This window comes from Ammospiza caudacuta, chromosome 3 (assembly GCF_027887145.1).
Source record: "Ammospiza caudacuta isolate bAmmCau1 chromosome 3, bAmmCau1.pri, whole genome shotgun sequence".
Taxonomy (NCBI): domain Eukaryota; kingdom Metazoa; phylum Chordata; class Aves; order Passeriformes; family Passerellidae; genus Ammospiza; species Ammospiza caudacuta.
In genome coordinates this window covers 55,721,345-55,741,317 of record NC_080595.1, presented here as the reverse complement: position 1 = coordinate 55,741,317, position 19,973 = coordinate 55,721,345, and the positions used below count along the sequence as shown (strand labels likewise).

At 44.1% G+C, this 19,973-nt stretch overlaps 1 protein-coding gene across 8 annotated transcripts in view; it reads left to right on the top strand.

The window, feature by feature from the left end:
• Nucleotides 1–19,973, top strand: part of HIVEP2 (HIVEP zinc finger 2) — a 136,973-nt gene that overhangs the window by 32,827 nt on the left and 84,173 nt on the right. The gene's annotated exons all lie outside the window — the stretch shown is intronic.

Here is a 19,973-nt window from a genome sequence, read left to right as displayed (position 1 = left end):
TAAGGTCACTGATAGCTGGCATGTTTTTCTATTCTGACTTGATATTTTTAACACACACTCAGATCCTGTAAGACTATGGCAAAATGGTTTTACGAGAGTGATTACATTGTTGTTTTAGGTTCTAAAGCAATTCAGAGCACACCACATAGCTAGCATGGAGCATCTGACTTATGGCCCCAATGCAACTTCCATCGAAGCTGGATGAAAAAATTTCTTCATGCTGATGGGAGTGGAATAGCACTGCATTTAACACGTTCTGTTAAAGTAATGTTCCCTGCTTGGATTTTTTTTTTACTTCTTAGCCATTTCATAGAGATTAAGTATTAAAGATACAAACGTAAAACAGAATTACAAGGAAATGGATAGACAAAATAATGAGAACTCAGTTAGCGAAATGTTTGTTACATGTGATAAGGAGAGATGACTGCTCTAAAAGTATATATCTGGGTTTAATGCACTGTGTTCTTATGTGCAATTTTGAAGACTGTCAGAAATATGGATGATCCACTGCTACAGCAGTGATGCGAGAGCGGGAAAGCAAGACAGAAGTCTTACAGGGAGCAGGAAGAGAAAGATCATTCTTCATTGATCAATGCAGTGTGTTTTGGGAAAGCAGTTCACACCTTTGGCAGCCTGTGTGTTGGTTGGTGAAGGTTTCCACATCTGGCTGGACTGTTCAAAGAGAAGCTCTCAGAGGTGACATCTAGCACAGAAGCAGGAAAGCATTGCACCTCTTCTGCTGGCAGGGCTTCTAGCATGGCTCTTTAGCCATTCTCAGTAGTCTCTGCTGGCCAAACACCATTAACATGACCCTTTGCAGACACTGTATTTGTTCAGATGTCTCTTCTGTTGTCCATACCTAAGCACCTTTTCAGGAGGGACACAGAAATAAGAATTTCTATTGCTTATGTTTCTTGTGAGTTGATTCATTTTCAAACATTCAAAAGAATTTATTGGTATGTGTTTTTGTAAAGAAGTTGTTTTGGTGTGTGTATAAGAATTAGTAAAGGAGATTTGGTTTGAAGAAAATGATTTTCATGTCCTGCAGGGGCAGAGGTCTGGAAAGGACCCAGCAGGCCAGCTGGTTGCTTTCCTGCCATCACAGGTATCTCATCATGAAAAGCATGAAGGCGTCTCAGTTGACATTTTCACTTTTCTGGTGGAATGTGGCTTTTTTGGGCCCCTCTCGGAGCGCCAAGGGCCGGCGGTGGGGAGAGGCGGCTGTTGGAGTGGTGGCTGCTCGTGGATCTCCATGTTCCCCAGCACAAAGGGCGAGCAGCCATCTCACAGCTGTGCTTTTAATGAGCTGTAGGGCAAGGGAGACTGTGTCTCGCACCTCATGAAGCTGCGTGTACACGGCAATAACCTTCGCGGATTTGCCATCTACACACATCAAAATGAAATTTCCTTTGACTGGTGAACACAGGAGTCAGAAGGAAGTGAAGGTTTTCATGTTTATTTTTCCTTTTGGCTGTTATTTTGGTTCTCCTCTTTTGCCAGTTCTCATATAGCATTGCAAACATTTCAGGAAGCTAATCTGCAGGAGCACAGCTCATAAAAGATTGACCTGCCAGAGGACGAGGCTCTGCTTATTACAGAAAAGCTTCTGAGACAGTGACAGCTGAAAAGATTACACACTTCCACAGGAAATTAAATTTGATGTAATATAGTGAAAGAATGACAAAATGGAAAGGGTATATATAACATATTTGTGATTATTAAGCAGTAGAAAAATGAAAACTTGAGATCCAATAAAGTGTATGTAATTTAGATATGGATAGAAAATTCCCAATAGTTTTTTTAAACTTTGGCCCTTCACTTTGATTTGCCTTCTCTCAGCTTTGTTATTCAATGTGGAAAATCATTAACTTCTTAGAATCATAGAACAACTTCAGTTGGAAAGGACTTTTAAAGACCATCTAGTTCCAGCACCCCTGCAATGGGCAGGGACACTTTCCACTAGACCAGGTTGCTCAGAGCACCATCCAGTCTGGCCTGGAACACTTCCAGGGTTGGGACACTCACAGCTGCTTTGGGCAACTAGCTCCAGTGTAAACTTTTAGGCGCATTAGATTATAAAACATTTAAATCAAGTTTCAGAGCAATCCCATGGCATCCAGGTAGATTGCATTCTTCAGCAGAAGGTGCATATGTGACACCAGACAGGGAGAAGCAAGAGCTTCCTTCTTTGCTTTGTCCTTTTCCCTTGTGGATGTGAAGTGCCAGCAGAGGGGGAAGCTTTTCTTCCCTGTCTGCCCATGCTTGTTGCTGAATTGTGCCATGGTGCTCCATGGTCTGTAGAAGTCCTAGCTCTGTCCCAGCTACCACCTGTGGAGTGGCAGGTGCCACTGGGGCTGTTCAGGTGACATTCATGATGGGTACTGAGGTCCTTGCTGCTAACCCAAGGCACAGGGCAGATGATGTTATCTCCTTTTCCTCTCTTCCTTGGGGTCAGTGTAGGTGCCACAGTGAGCCTGACTTTCTCCTGGCCAGGTGCTTTACAGCAACACATAGGTTTTCTTTCAGAGGGGATGGTAATACACTTAATAATTTTACACCTTAATATTTTTTCCTTTAAGATCTGATTACCTTCAGTTGGAAAGAATAAGCAGAACTCTGGCAGGTTTAACTTTATTAACCATCATAAATCCTTTCCTTTTTGACTCTAATCAGTCTCTGGAGCCCTTTTAATTCTCTTGACATTGCGCTGGCCTTTCATCACAGCTCAATATACATTTTCCTGTAGCTAGGAAAGTGATGGCGAGAGCCTTACGTAGGCTCGCGGTAATGGGCGCAGCGATGGGGACGTGTGACTGTCAGACTGTGCTGAGGATGGAAGGAGGAGAGGGAGCTCATGCTGCCAGCACAGCTCTGCCTCTGAGGGGGGCAGAAGGGGGTACCCAAAAACACAGGCACTCACAGGGTCTTGTGTGCACCGCTAGCACCTGGGCATGGGGAATCAGCTGCCTTGACAGACAGACACACAGGCACAGCAGTGCTTTTGTGCCTTGTTTTGGCAAGTGGGCGCCAGGAGCCAAGCCTGCCTCAGAAGGCCCCTCTGTGAGCAGCCCCCAGCCCGTGTCCCTGGGGCAGTGAGTGGCCAGCAGCCCGGCACGCTGGCCCAGCCACCAGGAATGGGGGAGCAGGGAGCGGCACAAGGACCGGGCAAACCTGCACGGGTGGAGGTGCTGCGTGAATGGGGCTTTTCTGATCTGGGGACAATGCTAAAAGGAAGGAGTGTTACCAGGTGGTCGAGGGGCAGGCACCAAAGCAACAAATGGTGCCTTCATAAAGTCACTACCTGGGTTATTGCCTCTCTGTCCAGCCTGGGCACAAAATCCTGCGGAAAGCAAGAGGGGAATTCCCCGGTCGGTAGTCTGTCTGTCTCTCTGCTGTCCAGGAATTCATGGGAAGGAGAAGGCATCCCAAGAATCTGCCCCAGTGTGCAGGGACAGTAAATTCCCTCTTGTTTTTCCATATACACAAGTCAGCAAGTTTCTTCAGCAAATGCTTTAATTTTAAGCTTAATACTATGCAAATATTTAACTTGGGACAAAAAAAGCCTCAAGCTGGCTTCAGACCATGGACTGGCTTCCAGTTGTTTCTGCAGGTACAGATCCAATGTTTACATACATGAATGGCTATTTGTTTGTTTGTTTATTTATTTACTATGGTAATCATTTTATAATGAACTTGGATATTTTTATACTCTGCTTTTGCTTTCAGCATAAAAATCTATGTATTTGCAATTCGTGTACAGGCATTTTCAGAAGCATTGGCAAAAGGCTCAGATCTGCTGAAGATAATCAATGTAGGCTAAATCTTTAAAACTGACTTTGTTTTTTTTCTAACTGAAGTGCCCAAAGCTTTGCTCACCACTGATATCCCACCAGCCTAGGTTGTTAAAGAAAGGTATTGAAAAAATTCATCCCTACTGCAGGATCTTTATAATCTAATTTGTTTATTCAGACAAAAGAATATTTGAGAGCATCAAGAGCATTAGCAACACATAGGTTTATTAGGTTTAAAAAGTCTACTTAAATGCCACCTTGAAAGGTAATACTTTTCTGTATCCACGTATATTTCATATATTTATGCTTTCTGCAGCCCCTGCCTCGGCTGCTGCAGGCCTGACAGCAGCCTCCTATTAAAGAGGGAAAGACCACAGTCTTGTGGCCCTTCTCTAATGTGCTCAGCGTGCAAGCTGTTGAGTTCATGAAGACGAGAATAGCTGTGTCAAATGTGTTTCATTTGCATGTGGCAAGATAGGAAAAGCAAACTCTGTGTGAAGATGAGCAGGCAAGAGAGACATTGAATGCCTTAAATACGAAGGGAGTTAATGCTATGCAGTGATTTTGCTTCTGTTATAGGAAGTGTAAGAACAGTATGCTTCCAAAGCATAAATACAGCATAAGTACATCTCCATCCAAACTGCAAAGGTTTCAGTTCCATGGCAACACGGAGGGTCCGACTGTGCTGAAGGTGGATGCATTAATGCATTCTGAGTGAGGGGCTGGGATTGAGCTGGGCAAAAATAAAATGCACCTAAATTTTTCCCCTTAACTTATTTTTATATAAAGTAGAGCCTTTGTCCTTAGAAAATCAAAGTTACATGAATACACCTGCTCCCCCCACTCCCCCCAGTTCTCTCTGATTCTTCTTTGCATACATTTTTCTCAGGCATAAAGCAAATGAAGAAGCCGGGTTTTCTGAGGGTTTTTTTTTAAGACTGTAAGTGCAGCAGCACTTGAATGTTGAAAGAAAGTGATATTAATCCCAGAGATGGTTGTATATCCCTAGAGAAAAAGACTTGGAATGGGGGTGGAGGGACATATTGTTTCCAAGACGTACTGCTTTACAGAGCAGAGTGAAGCAGTGGGTGGTTGGTTGGTTTTTGTTTGTTGGTGGATTTTTTTTTATTATTATTATTTTCCTTGATCCTTTTGATCTGCCCTCTTTCTGCCTTTCTCTGAATCTACTTCCAGTTTCCCCTACCTCCCCTGGCTGAGGAGCAGGAAACAAGACTTAGCTCTGTTTCCTGACATCCAAAGAAATATAAAAGTACAAAGAAATGGTGCATTTTGTTTTCCCAGCTGACTTGGATTCACAGACCTGCACTAGAAAGGCACCTGATTCCAGAGAGGGTCAGGAGTCACCCTCCAGAACAACTGGGCAATTGTCCAGGGAATAACTGAGAGCTGATCATTACGTGAATTTTGTTTGATCTGCTTGGTTGACTGCAGGAATGTGGGATGGGAGATTGTGATAAATTGATTTTTCTCAGAGTGAAGAACTACCTCAGGCTGATCCTGCCAGCTGTGCTGAAGGGTGGATGAATTGCAGATTTGCAAGGTTTAAAGTCAGACTGGGCAGTAGGAGAACCTCCAGATGTTGATATTTGTGAGGCTAACAGCAATGCTAATCTGGCATGGTAAAGCTGACAGAAGTGGCAAGTTAAACTGGATTTACAGCTGCTCTGTATTGCTAAAACAGGCAAAGCAGCCTGAACATACCAGTGCTTGTAGCCTAGAGATTTCAGCAAGGTTTCTGTGTCTGACTGGGGGATGAATATAGCTCTGCAGCTGGAAGTTGCTGTGCAAGAAGGAAGCAGTTGACCGACTTCCAACTGTGGTTATACTGTGCAAGAGGAGAGGAGGGATAAAATGAATCTCTCTTTTAATCTGTATTCTTTTCTTCCCTTTTTAAAATTTCGTTTGGAGTTTTTGTTGTTAAATAGCAGCAGGAATATATTTTTTCTTAAAAACAAGTCTTGCTTCCATTGCAGTGGGAACCTTGAGTTTGAGATTCTGCTTGGAGGAAATTTCACCCACTTCAGGAGACCAGTGCAATTGGGTGAATCTTTTCTAAGGGAATAAATAGCACTGAAGTGATCCTGTCTCAGCATTCTACAAAGGGGTGGATTTCACCCTCCAGGCAGTAGAGCTACAAAGTAAGAAGGTGTCATTTTAAAATGTTCTCTTTCTTAGGGAGAGCAGCGCTGGTAAGACCAGGTCCCTTGCTAGTGCTGCATTTGACATCCTCACAATTTTACTGTTGTTGTTGTGGCTTCTGATTTCTGCACAGCCCCCCAAAACAAGGAAGCAGATGTAGCTCATTAAATACTGGCATATGCCTCCCAAATTGTGTTGCACCTTCATTTTCCTGAGTTTTGACAAAGGCACTGTGTAAGCAATGACGAGGAGGAATCACTCCAGTCAACAATGTAGCAAGAGAGCCCAAGGATTCCTTTGTGGGTGTCCCTACCTGATCCAGCCCTGCAAACAGCCCAGCTGCTGTTTGTCAGCGCCTTCCCAGGGGAGTGCCTCAGTCAGCTTTACAGGAAGGATGAGGAGAAAGCACCAAGGGGATCATCAAAGGAAGGAAAAAAGGAGGAGAGAAATCAAGGATGGGAAGAGAAAGGAAACAGAGCAAAGGCAGAAGGGTGATCAGAGAAGAAATGGGGCTGGGAAGAGAGCAGCAAAGGAAAGAGATGCTCCTCTAGTGCCTATGAGGGAAAAGCTGTTTTTCAGGTGATTTGTAGACAAAACCAAACCAAATAAAAAACAGAGCAAAAAATTAAAATACACAAAGTGGAAGAAGGTACCAGAGGGAGGAGAATTCAGATTGACATGAAGAGGAGAAAATACATAAAATACAGAGATGAATTTCATAGCATGGTCCAGCCTATTTTAAATAGTAGTTGCTAAGTTTGTGCACCAAGAGCTTGTGACCTTCTTCTTGTGAAGGTTTTGGGGGCTGGTGTGGAGCAGTAGGGCCATACTGGGTGGCTGCTGCAGGCAACAGAATGGGTGGTTGGAGACAGATCTTTTCTGTGCACCATGTCTGGAAGCCTAAAGCCAGTATGAATATCCCCAAGGAAAATTTCTCATTCTGCATCTGAAGACTCACAGTCATAAAAATGTGCCTGCTTTTCTCTGAAGGTATCTGAGGATGGGCTGTTGCTATGCAGGCAAGGGTAAGGGCTCCCTCTAGATCCCTCTTCCAGTTGTTCAAGCTATCTAGGCTACCAGAAATAAAGAGCTGAATGGAAATTTTAGTTCTGGCTGTTCCAAAGAAGCTTGTGAATGAATTCTGCATCAAATAATGAATGTCTTCTTTCCTCCTCCTCCTCTCCACCTACCTTGTTCCTAAACATTAACGTTTCATGTCAGTTGAGCTAAGTTTGGTGTCAGACTCAGAGGATCCTGCTGAAAAATACACCCCTGGTTTGTGGCAAGCCAGGGAAGATAAGAGGCTTGTGGTGTTTTTCCTTCTCAAGCTCTGCTCTGCTGGGAAAAACAGCTAAGGCTGTGTGAAGCTGTCTTCTTCCCACTCTCCTAAACTTTGCTCCTAAAAATGCTGCTCTCTCAACAGCTTTGCTGCTTCTCTGAGTGGCTTGGCCCACTTAGTGCCATCGCTTGCCAGGGGATGTTTTCTGGGATTGTGGTGACTTCCATCTTGATAGGAGGCTGAAGAAGATTGCTGTGGAAAAACTCATTGGCACCGCTAGCTGTGTCATTTGAAAATGGTTACTTAAGCACAAAGGGGAAGAAAGAGATCAGAAATTAGGAGGTTTAAACCCTATCCAAAGCTCCAAACCATTTCTGCCATTTAGGCTTCTTCTTTTCTAAGGACTTAGGTGATATTTGCTTTGTATTTTTACACTTTTCTTGAGAACCACCAAGGTGAGAAACATCCTCTCTCTGAAACAGGTTGTTTTGTGGGCAGTGGTAGCAGTGTGTGCCAGGCTGAGGCTCAAACCCTGGCTGAGCACCACAGTGGCCAGGCAGCACCCGAGGACTGAGCTTGGGACATCAGTCTGGAACTCCTCCTCAGAGCCAGCTACCAATTTTCTCCAGACTTTTTGGAATGTCCCTAGTGAAATGCAAGAAGATAACAGATGTCTGCAGAGGTGGGGAAATGTTCATTCAAAACAGTGGGTTTGTTGTACAGGAAGTGGAATGGTTCTCTGGGCACTCATTTCTGAGATACTCTGCAGTATGTGGTAGTATTTCATGTTAAAAGCATGGGGAGACCTGGAGACCCTAATAATTTTTCCTATTATAGAGAAATCAAGTGGTGAAAGGCACAAGAAGGAGATGTTGGTGAAAACAGACCTTTTGACAGTGAGTGCTGTCTTGCTGCTTCTGGTGGCGTGAGTGGGGATGTTCCTGTATCTCACTGTAGTGATGCAGAGATGTGCTGATACTTGCTTATTTTGATCAGGGCTGAAAAGCAGAGACAAAAGAATTGCATGTGGCTTTGGAGTGCTGTAATACACCTGAAATCAAAGCCGGTGTGATGTGGAAATTATGATGGCTGATGTTTGTGTAACCCCAAATCTCTCAACCTGTGCCTGAATTAACTTCTAAATTGTTTGAGGAACACCATCCATCCCACAGATGCCATGTGAACAGGACAACCATTTCTGCACAACAGGAGGAGTTTTTTTCCCCTTCTCTCACCTTGTTGTCCAGTCTAGCAAATTAGGAATTAAATTTAACCCCCAGTGTTTGTTTCAGGCCCTCTGAGTCTGTAATTCTTTGCCAGCAGCAAAACAATTATTTTTGATAGGCACGCTAGTTGTTTTTTAATTTGTTTATAATCAGTTTTCCAGGAGGTTGCTTTGATGTGGGAGGAACTGAATTCTTTGGGTGCAAATATTTGCTCTTGGCTCTCTCAGTCATTAAAAGATGTTTTCCACATTAAGGTGCCTTTACTTTTAAGGGCAAATGTCAAGCATCTTCGGATACCAGAAACATGAAATGTGTGGCTGCCTAAAGAGGAACAATTTGTTGAGCTGCATTATATGAGGGAAGGAGGGACCAAGACCAGCCCAAGACTTCTCCATCTTCCTGGGGAGAGGCCAAACAACCCCTGGGCCCCTCTGGCTGCCCACATCAGCCCCAGGACCTGAGACCCCACAGGGGCTGGTTTCAGCTACTGACCTACATCCCTGCTGAAATGGCTTCACGCTAAAAGATGTCACTGTTCTTTTCCAAAAAGAGCGTGTCTCTTTTTTCTTGGGATTTTTTCTTTTAAATAAATTCCCTTGCCACCTTTTTGTGTTTTCCAACTGCAGCTCTTTTAAGGCTCCCTGCCTCTGCAGTTTTTGCTTTTGTATAGGTTATTTTTGGAAACTGGGGAACCAGGAGGAGGGAGGAAATTTAGGGGAGTTAACTGCAGTAGAAGAAGAAAGCTCTTTCCCTTGGTGTGCTCTTTCTTCCCTGTCCTTTCTTCTCATGACCTCTGTGTCCGGCTCCCGTTGGATTGCTCATTCCAGGGCAAGCCGTAGCTGACCCTCTTTGTGCCCAGCCAGCAGCTCCTTCCCACGCGGTGCTGCTCTGCAAGCTGTGCTTGCTGCTTCCTCCCTGCATTGGCTGCTGCTCCTCTGCTGCTTTTCTGGGTCAGCCAGCTGGCCAAAAAGTGGGTAGGTGGTCGAGCAGAGTTTTGGGAGCTGTGAAACACTGCAGGCACTTGGGAAGGTATGTGCCTTGGGGTAAAGTGTATGCAGAGAGGAATGTGTTCCCTTCATTGTTTCCTCAGGGGAGCAGCCCCATCAAGGTGGTTGGCTTTTCCTTGAAATGCCAGTGGGTTTTTTTATATTAGAAGTGTCACATGCTGGTTGCCAAAATTTGCAAGAAAAAACCCAATTTCTCTGAAAGACTTGGGGAATAGCAACTGAAACCTGACCGGGCAGAGAGACCAGGAGCTCATCTTTTGGATCTGGTGCGTGGGGCAGGCAGTGGTGAGCACAGACCCTTTCCCCCCAGAATGCCTGAACTCTTCTGAACAGGAACAATAAATTCACCACAAAAATGTATGGAGAAATTTTCTGTGAAGGAGCAACCAAGGACTCTTTTTCCTGTCTAGGTTTTCTAAAATTACTAATGCATAGAAAGTCATTGACCATGCGGTAAGTCAGGCTGCCCTTTTGCTGAGACAGTATCAGGATAATTGAGATGCCTGCGATTACCCAGGAAAACTTGCTGATGTTTACGCTGCTGTCAGGTATTGAAGTCACACCATAATATTTGTTGTGGTATCTTGAAATAGGTTTTAAAATAGATTGACATCACAGCACAAAGTGAGAATTTTCCTAACTTTTTCTGTGGTTATGAAAATGCCTAAATAGCAGTGTAGCACAGTAAATGTTAAACATTAAAAGCAGGGTTTATGAGTTTATGATTAGAGGACATTGGTAGAGAAGGCAGTAACTTCAGTTTGATAGGAGCATGGTAGAAATCAAAGCAGGGGATGGTGATAGACTCAGAGCATTAGCAGGTTGACTTAAAGGGATGGATTTGGGTCAGCATCATACTAAAAGTTGGTATTGAGGAAGACTTTCACCCTAAATAAAAAAATTTTAAAAAATATGATTCTGTACCAGAAGCTGCACAACTGATGCAAAAAGCCAGTAAATGTGAAGAGAAAAAAATAAAAAGAAAATGAAAAACTGTCTTAAAATACATGGAAATGGAGGAGGTTTTACTATCATGCTATTGCAGAGATCAATTAAGCTGTGCAGAATGGTTATGCAAAATGTTTGCTGTAGGGAAGTAGCCATTTTCCATAGATTCTAGGAACAAGTACTGGCATGCTGCCAACAGTGATTTATTTTCACCCAGCCCTGGTGCTTGTGTCTGGCACTCAATGAAATCTTCCAGGGTAAATTATTTATTTAATTGGGAATGGCCACAGTTGCACTGAGAAACTGGCAGCACAGCAGCAGGAAGTCTGTTAGGGATTGCATCTAACTTCTTACAGATAGGCTGCTTATATATGCTTTCATTAATTAATATAATAAATAATTGCATGTTGGCATTTTTGTTAATTAGCAACAGTTCCTAGTCTGACTGTGGTGAGTGACTTCTATGTGTTGTAGAAATCTAATTTCTTTATTAAATAACCCAGAGGCTTGTGTAGCAAGCTAAGACATCAGATTGTTGCTTAGCTGAACTTTTGAACTTTTCACAGGAAAAGGAGATGTCAGTGACAGAAGAGTTATATTAATCAGTGCGTAAGCTGGAGTAACCCAAAAACTTTCATTTCAGTAGGCATTCCCATAAGAGCAAGGAGAGATACCTCCCCTCTTCTTATGCCAAGTTGGCAAGATAATGTTTTTTTCATAGTTTAACATATTCCAGAGATGAGAGATAAGAGCTGGTGGCTTGAGGGAGTCCAGGAAGAGAGAAATTTGGGTATAACTAACAAGCGAAACTGTCTTTTGAGGAGAAATCCCTGAAGAGTCTCTATGAGATGTCATACTTTTTTTCTGTGTTGTTTAAGAAATATAAAAGATGAAGCAATGTAATTTGGTAATTGTACTTTTTTTAATAAATCAGATTTTTAAGAATGCTTTATGAGTTTGATCCTTGCGTTCTTTTCATTGATGAGCAATATGAAAAAACCTTGCAAGAAGAAAAGAAACCATCTCTTTTAGAGGAAACTACTCACAGATTTAATCTGTACAGTTTGCCACAAAGGGAAAAAAATGGACAAAGGTTTGGAAAAGTATCACAAATGGGCATTTCTGAAACAGCATGCATACTTGGGTTTCAACGGGCCCAGTAAGCAAATCAATGCAGAGCTCAGTGCACCTCTGGGGTGAGCTCCCCTTTTGGCAGGCACTGGTGGCAGGGACCAGCCAGGGGGCTGCAGCCAGGCTGGGTCTCTCTCCTTTGCATAGAGTGGTTTGGACATTCCCCTTTCTTCCCCCTGCAGTTCCTTCAGGGCCCTGCTGGCTCTCTGGTGGTCCCTGCTGGATTGTCTGCATCAGTGTCTGAAGTGCCTCCTAACTTTGAGAGGTCAGCTTTTCCTTTCTCTTGGCTTGGATTCTCCAGTGCTGCCAAAGCTGGAAGTGAGTGGGCAGGTGGCTGGAGATTGAGGAAAGGTTTCCCACTGTCCTGGCTGTGGTTTCATGTGCCAGAGGGGCTGCTCCTGCTACCTGCCCTCTGCAGCCCACACTGGGCTGGTTTGGGCAGCTGGGCAGGCAGTGAGATGTTGGATAGCCAGGGATTTCTGATGGGTGAGCCTTGGATTGGGTCCCCATGGGCACAGGCAAGCTCTAGAGCTGGCAGGAACACACATCTGGCATTGAGAGGAAGAAGCCAAGTGGCGTCCTCCCCTCTTGGATGGCAGCTTACCACTGCACTGACCTCACTGAAGCATGAAACTTCATCCTCAAGGGCAGGTCAGATCCTGTGCATGCGAGGTCATTAACACTTAAATACGATCTTTGGTTATCACAGTGCTCAGGGATGGAGAAAGTGAAGACAGTGGAGTGTCTGTATGCTGCCCTTTCCCACTCCCCAGTTTTGGGGATATCCCTAGTCACTCTCTCTGTGTTTCCCTTTCCAGATGGGGTTAGAAATGGATATACATTCTGAATTAATTTTTTATTGGCAGTACCTGTGGATGAAGATTGTTTTACTGATTAACAATTAAACATCAAACTGAAATAAATGTAATTTCAGAATAGTCTCTTTGCAGTCACTGTCTTTATTTTTGCTTTCCAGTATCTCTGAGGTACTCCTAATTCTGTGCACTGGAATTACAGAGTCACAGAATGGTTTGGGTTGAAAGGGACCTTTAAAGATTGCCTAGTCCCAACCCCCCTGCCATGGGCTTGAACCCTTCCAGGGATGGGGCATCCACATCTCCTCTGGGAAACCTATTCCTGTGCTTCACCATCCTCACAACAAAGATTTCTTCTTTATATCTAATCTAAACCTACCCTCTTTCAGTTCAAAAGTGTTGTCCCTTGTCCTATCATCTCAGGCCCTGGTAAGAAGTCCTCTCTTTTAGGTCCTCTGTAGGTACTGGAAGGCTGCTGTAAGGTCTCCCCAGAGCTTGTTCATCAGGCTGAATAACCCCAAGTCTCAAAGCCTGGCTTCACAGGAGAGGTGCTCCAGCTCTCTAATCATCTTTGGGGCCCTTTCTGGATCCACTCCTACAGGTCTGTGTTTGACTTGTCATTGTCACCAGAGCTGCATATGCTGTCCAGGTGGGGTCTCACAGGAGCCCAGTAAAGGGACAGAATTATGTTCTTTGACCTGCTGGCCACACTGCTTTTGATGCAGCTCAGGGTGCAGTTGCCTTTTTGTGCTGCAAGTGCACATTGCTGGGTCCTATCTTATTTTTCATCTAACCATGTATTGGGTTTGTGTAGCAAGGTTTTCGTAGCAGGGAACTACAGCTGTGGCTTCTGTGAGAAGCTGCCAGAAGCTTCCCCTGGGTTTAATGGAGCCAATGTCAGCTGGCTCCTAGATGGATGTGCCTCTGGCCAAGGCTGGGCCCATCAGCAACAGAGGTGACACCTCTGGAATAATAGATATAAGAAGGAAAAAAAAAAAAAGTTGCTGCACAACAACAATTACATCCAGAGAAGAGCAGGGTGAGAACATGTGAGAGCAACAGCCCTGCAGACACCAAGGCCTGTGAGGAAGGAGGGGCAGGAGGTGCTCCAGGTGCCTGAGCTCAGATTCTTGGGGTGCAGACCATGGTGAGGCAGCTGTGTGCCTCCATCCCATGAGGTTCCACTGTGGATCAGATACCTACCTACAGCCCATGGAGGAGCCCACACTGGAGCGTGGGGATGCCTGAAAGAGGCTGCGACCCCATGGGAAGCTTGTGCTCCCTCTCATGGGGGTGACCCCACATTGGAGCAGGGAAATGAGTGTGAGGAGTCCTCCCCCTGAGGAGGAAGGAGAAGTGAACACAGCCTCATTCCCCATTTCCCTGTACTACTGGCAGAGAGGAGGTAGAGGAAGTCTGGAGTGAATTTAAGCTTGGCAAGAAGGGAAGGGTGAGGGGAAATTTTTTTTAAGGTTTGTTTTATTTCTCAATATTCTACTCTGGTATTTTTTTTTTGGCAAGAAATTAGACTTCTTTGCCCACATCGAGTCTGTTTTGTCTGTAATGGTAAGTGGTGAGTGATGTCCTCCATCCTTATCTCTTTTGTTGTGGTTTTTCTCCTCTGTCCATTTGAGGAAGGGAGTGACAGAGCAGCTGTGGTGGGCTCCTGGTGTCCTGTCAAGTCAACGCACCACACAGTGCCTCCACTCTCAAACCATTCATTCCCAGTTCCGATACTGGGGGTTGCCCCAACCCATGTGCAGGTCCTTGGCCGTGTTGAGTTTGATGAGGTTCACACCGGGACACTTCTCAAGCCTGTCAAGGTCCCTGGAGATGGCATCCCTTCCACCAAGTGTACCAATTGCACCGCTGAGCTTGGTGTCCACTGCCAGCTTGCTAAGGCTGTACTCAATTCCACTATGCCATTAATTAAGACATTGCACAGAATTAGTCCCAATAAGGTTCCACGAGGAGCACTGCTTGATGCAGATCCATTTGGACATTGAAAGGTTGACTGCAACTCTCTGGGTATGGCCATCCAGCCAGTTCCCTTCCTATTGAATGGTCCAGCCATCAAATCCTTATCTCCCCAATGCAGAGAGACAGAGACGTTGAGTGAGACTGTATCAGAGACCTTAAAGAAGGCAAGACAATGTTTCTCTTTCCTTATCCACCAGTTATCCAACAAGTTTCTCTTTCCTTATCCACCAGTGCAGGCACTGTAGAATAATATATAGAATAAATCTGTCATGTTTTGATGATTGATGTTATTTGGTCCCTTCAACTCAAGTGGCTTACATACCATGTGAACAAACCAGAGACTAGTTGTTTTTCATCACCATATTCTAGAAATACTTTAAAGGAATTTTGGTAAAGAATAGATGTTAAAATATCTTTAGTTATTATCTTGGAATAGGGTTGTACACAGACAAGGCTATTGCTATCAAATGCTAGTTTCTTATTTCAAGAAAACACGGTTTCGGGTGCTCAGGCAATAGCTTTCTTTAGTTTTGTGGTTTGATTTATTTTAGAGCTTTGGTATAAACTCTGTAATTTACTGTTAAATATGCTACCAATGTATCTAGCTTAGATTATATCAAAGGTAGTGTTAATTTGAAATTTAACTTCAAGTGTACTTATTTCCACAGATAAAAATATTGGGGTTTTTTAATTCATCTTAGATTTCTTCAGGGGTGCTTGAATGCAAGGAGAGCTTCCAAATAAATAAAAATCAATTTGTAGTCTCAGAAACCTGTGCTTCTATAATATTTTAATTTTTTTTCCAATTATAACCAATATTACCTGTTTTACCAATGCTAGCAGTGAGAGAAAGGCCCTAAGACATTGATGGGCAGCCAGACTGAGAATAGCATGAACTATATTTATGTTTCTGACATCAGTGCCCTGCTTTATCTAATGTTGTATGATATAGTGATGAAATGCACCATACTATCCCATCCTCAATGAGCCAATATTTTCTAATACTGCCCCTTGTTTCAAAAATCATAGAAATCTCAAATAAAAAATTGCTAATGTAAGATGTTCTCTTACTGTCTTTGGAAAAATCATAATCTCTTTACTTTTCATAAACAGTATTCCTACACTACATTAATGTATATTCAGAACTGGATGCCAGTAAGGGATAATTCATCAGCTTCCCACTTCAAACACAGCTATCATGAAGTTTTGAGGTAATAGGACATCTCTAAACTCTTTAAGACTTAATTAAATGGGAATACTTAGTTACCACTGTAACCATGATTCCTGTTCTGTCCTTCACCTGTTGTCATTATATTTTCTCTGTATTGGAAGGTGACACATTTTTACTACTGGAAAAAGCAAAAGCTGCTCCTGCCAGATCTTAATTTTTCCACCGTATCTCCTTCTATCCCAGAGATACCACTTTCACTGCCCATGTGTCACATTACCACATCTGTACCTATTCTCTTCAAGGGTTTGATGTGTTCTTTTATGTTTCAAGACATCAAGCTTTTGAAAAGTCTGTTGCCTTCCAGAAAAGAAATAGCACAAACCAGCCTTGTTCTAGGTCTGTCATGTCACAGCTGGTTGAAAAAAAAGAACAACCCAAAAAAAACCCAAAAAACCCCCAAACAACACACCAACTAAAAAACCCCAAGCAAGCCGAAAAATTAACTGTGCCAAAATTTTCACTTTCCAAATGGCATAAAATGCCTCTTTTATGTGAACGAAGGGTTTGTTCCAGTTCAAATAAGCCCATCTTTTAATTGATGTAGAGATTTGGATTAAAACCACCTAATGACTATTGACTGAGTCCATAGCATCCTTTTCCTAGAGGTGTATGTGAAAGAAACATTAGCTGGAATGTTGTAGTAAGGTGCTAGAGAAGTGGAGCCCTAGGACCCTTCCAAAATGCCTGGCCACTGTGATTAACCCATTCTGTCATCCAAAGGAAGATAGCACATGGGAAGTTAAGTTTCCAAAGACAGCTGGAAGTTGCAGGATTAGCCTGATGCTTCCCACTCATTTGAGCAGTTTCTGCTTTAAAACTGCTGTTCAAACACAGAAGTGAACAGTATATGCTGCAGCTTCCTTTTTCCCAATCAAGGTTTAAAGAGACTTTCTGAGGATTATGAATGCAACCCTAAAAGTTAGTCTGTCTCACAGTATTTATTTTGAGCTTCAGATCCTGATCTCCCTTCTATGTTTAATTTGATTAATGTTTAATAGGGCCATCCAGAGTTCTCCACAGAGGTTTATGGCTTTAATTAAACACAGAGACAGCCAGCTCCGGCCAACCTCTGCCTCTTTCAGCTGGACAAGGAGGAAGAGAACAGAGCTTTAACCCTGCTTTCCACACAGACTCCTGTTCTCTTGCATCCCTTGGGCAGCCGCTGGTGTGGCTTAGAGCAGATGCAGTCCCTCAGAGGTGCCAAAGAGCTGTTCCAGCAGCTGCCAGGCAGCTGCCTGCCCCCACAGGCGCAGCGTGTCCTGAGACAGCTCTTCCTCAGCAGGGGTTTTCCTCCAGCCAGGAGAGATCTCCTCTTTGGGATTTGGACACTGTTTTGTTGACGTCACCTGTCACACTGGAGATGGTGTTCAAAGTATGTGTTAGCATCCCTGCCTCGTGGCTTTCCCAGCTTTGGAGCTGTGCTCCAGCCGGGTCCCTGCTGGACAGGGACATGCAGCTATGAGGTGATGAGGCCCTGCACCTCAGTGGGACCCGATGCAGCCTCCAGGAGAGGGGCTGGAGGCAGAGGGGTTGGGAACAGGGAGGGTGGAACAGGCAGTGCATCCCTTTGACTGACGTCAGTGAGAGGAGAGGAAAGCTCTCCCTGCTTGCCACGGCTTGTGTGATGGCAAAAGGGAGGCCCTGGGCTCTGAGCTGTGAAATTGTCTGATCCATCAGCAAGTAACCTCAGAATGTGTGGCAGAACACAGTGAAAGACTTACAAGCTTTTTGAAGGCTCCTGACAGAGGGGAATTGCAGAATTACTGATGAATGGGTGAGGGGCTTCCAGTGTTCCATGCAAAATTGCAGGTTGTATTTCCCCATGGAATGTGCAGACTTGCTACAAAGTGTATTTAGGTGCTTCACCTGTTCTTGGTAAGGTGGTATGGAACACAGTTATACGTCCTCTGTTTTTCACAGCATTTATGCTATTTAAAGAGCTCCTGCAGTTAAGGGCACTGAGGGATTGGAGTGTTTTGATTCCTGTTCCTTCTGTAGGAAGTGCCTTATTTTATTCCGGGGCACTGCATTTTGGAGGCACCAGTGAAAGACCCAGGAATGTCAGGAGAAAAGAGAGACTGCTGCTCAGTGTCTGCAGGAAATTGGAGAGGAAAATCAGCTAGAGGGCACCAATATTTCTTCTTAGGGCCCTTAAATTAGGCCATGTGGACTGGCAGCATATGGATGCATGAGAGAAACATGAGGGCTTTACGAAACAGTTGTGCTAAAAATAATTTTTGGTGTTATTTTTAATAATGTTATCACAGATGAAGAAAGTGAGGTAGAAGTTCATAGCCTGAGACAATTCCTTCTCCTGCTTTACAGCATAAACACTATAAATCCTTGAGTGTTTGTTTGGCTAGGTAATGCTTTCCAAAAGTATGTCAATAAAATAGGCATCAGAGCCATAAAATATTTTCCTATATTTAGAGTCTAAATGTGCAATAAAAAGTCAGTAAACTTTAGACTCCTAAGCACCAAAATTGCTTTCAAAAAGGGGGGTTGGATGTTAAAATCAAATATTAAAAAAAATAAATATTTTAATATTGCCAAAAATGCACAGTCAGTGTTTCATGCTCAGCAGTGTTAGTAGGCTCAGCTGCAGCCTCGTAAGTTTTGTTGCTGTCTGGGCATGAGAAGGATCCTGAAACTGTTGAAGGGGGCAGGAGTATTGTAGGATTATCAGTTGATTGGTTAATTTAGAGGATTATGTTTTTAATGCCAAAAAATCCAGCTGCACAGAATTGCAGAATAATTTAGGCTCAAAGGGATTTCTGGGGATCCTCTTTCTAGCCCCTGCTCAAAGCGGGTGCACGGTACGTGGTTTTGCATGTTGCAATCACTTACCTTTGCATGGTTTTGATTTGTGCAAGAAAATTAACTATTTGGGTATTTTTGTGTAGTACAGAGCCAAATACCAAAGAAGGATAAAAATTAAGGCAAAAGTTGATCAAGATAGCATTTAAGCAGCACTGAAATATCCCGTACCATTTTGCATATATTGTTTTGGTTTTTTATGATAAAGAAACATTGCTCTAGGCTAGCACGAGGGGCTTAGTTTAAACATTTGTGAATGATTTTTAAATTGTTCTTTTCATTGCTGGCTAATATGCAGGAGGGATTGGTAAATATTGAGAGCAAAGGCTGTACAGCATTTTTTACCCAGTTCTGTTTAGACTTAATCGCTATAATGCAGTGTTAAAATTTACAAAACAGCTTGTAATTGCAGTAGCTTATTTAAACCAGCTATTTGTGGTTATGTCTGCTGAGGAAACTTAAACTTCAATGTTCCCCAGCCATCTAATAGCAGCAAATTGACTGCGGGTCTCTTGAAGGAATATCTAAATGTAGGCTGTTGAATAATCCCTTTGGGGGCCCTGTAACTATTTTTGTGCCTGGATATGCGTCATCAGTGGGTATTTTCTCTGGTGACTAGCTTACATCAGTAGGTCTCCTACCATACGCTCTATCAGTGAGTGACTTATGATTGATGGGAGTCACGGCTGCTGTTTAGCTTTTATCTGTGACCTCAAATAATGGACAACGGGAATTTCCAGGCTGTTAAATTCCTTGAATGACTGAAGACACGGCATGGCTCTGCTGATAACCGCAGGTAGTGCCCAGATCCTGGGTGTTCACCGGGGGCTGGGGCGGGAGGAAGGAGAGGGGTGTTCCTCGGCGCTGAACGCGGCGCCGCCGCCAGCGGCGCGTCCCCGCACGCCGGGAAGCAGGATCGCCGCGTCCCGCCCGTGATGCTCCCGCTCTCCCGGCTCCCCGGCCATCCCCGCCCGCCGGTGGCACCGGCCTTGCCATGTGTTCGCCTGGCCGATCTTAGGGGCAGCGTTCCCGTGCGTTTGAAACCAGGGAGACGCGCAGTTCGCAGCGCTGTGGAGGGAAACGCTGTGGAATTTTCAGCTGCAGTCTGGTTGGTTTTTAACCCTTTTTATTGCCATCGGCGGCGAGTGGATTTATTGGCATGCTTCACCCAGGTGCTGCCTGGGCTAAATCTGGAGATGCAGTAGGCTACGTGGTCTTAAGGTTAAGTTGCACCTGCCACAGTGACCCACTGAGCACACAGCCGTAGTTCATTTCCTGGTGTTCAGTACTTCATTTTAAGGAAATCGGGACTGCAGACACTGAGTTATCTTCTCTTTCTGTGTCCACTCTGCCTTTCTGTCTGACATGCGAAATGGGGCTGCAAGACAGCTACAAGATTTTCTGTGTTACCTGTGATGAATTTAGCAGCTTGAGTCAGCCCTACGGCGAGGCACTTTGTCATTTCTTCTTCTTTCCCTCCTGTTCCTCTTGTCTCTATCCCTTTGATAAAGCTATGATAGGAAACAAGCGATTGGCTGTCTGCAAACTTGTGCACAGAAATCTCTCAAGCCCTTCTCCTGGTAACCAG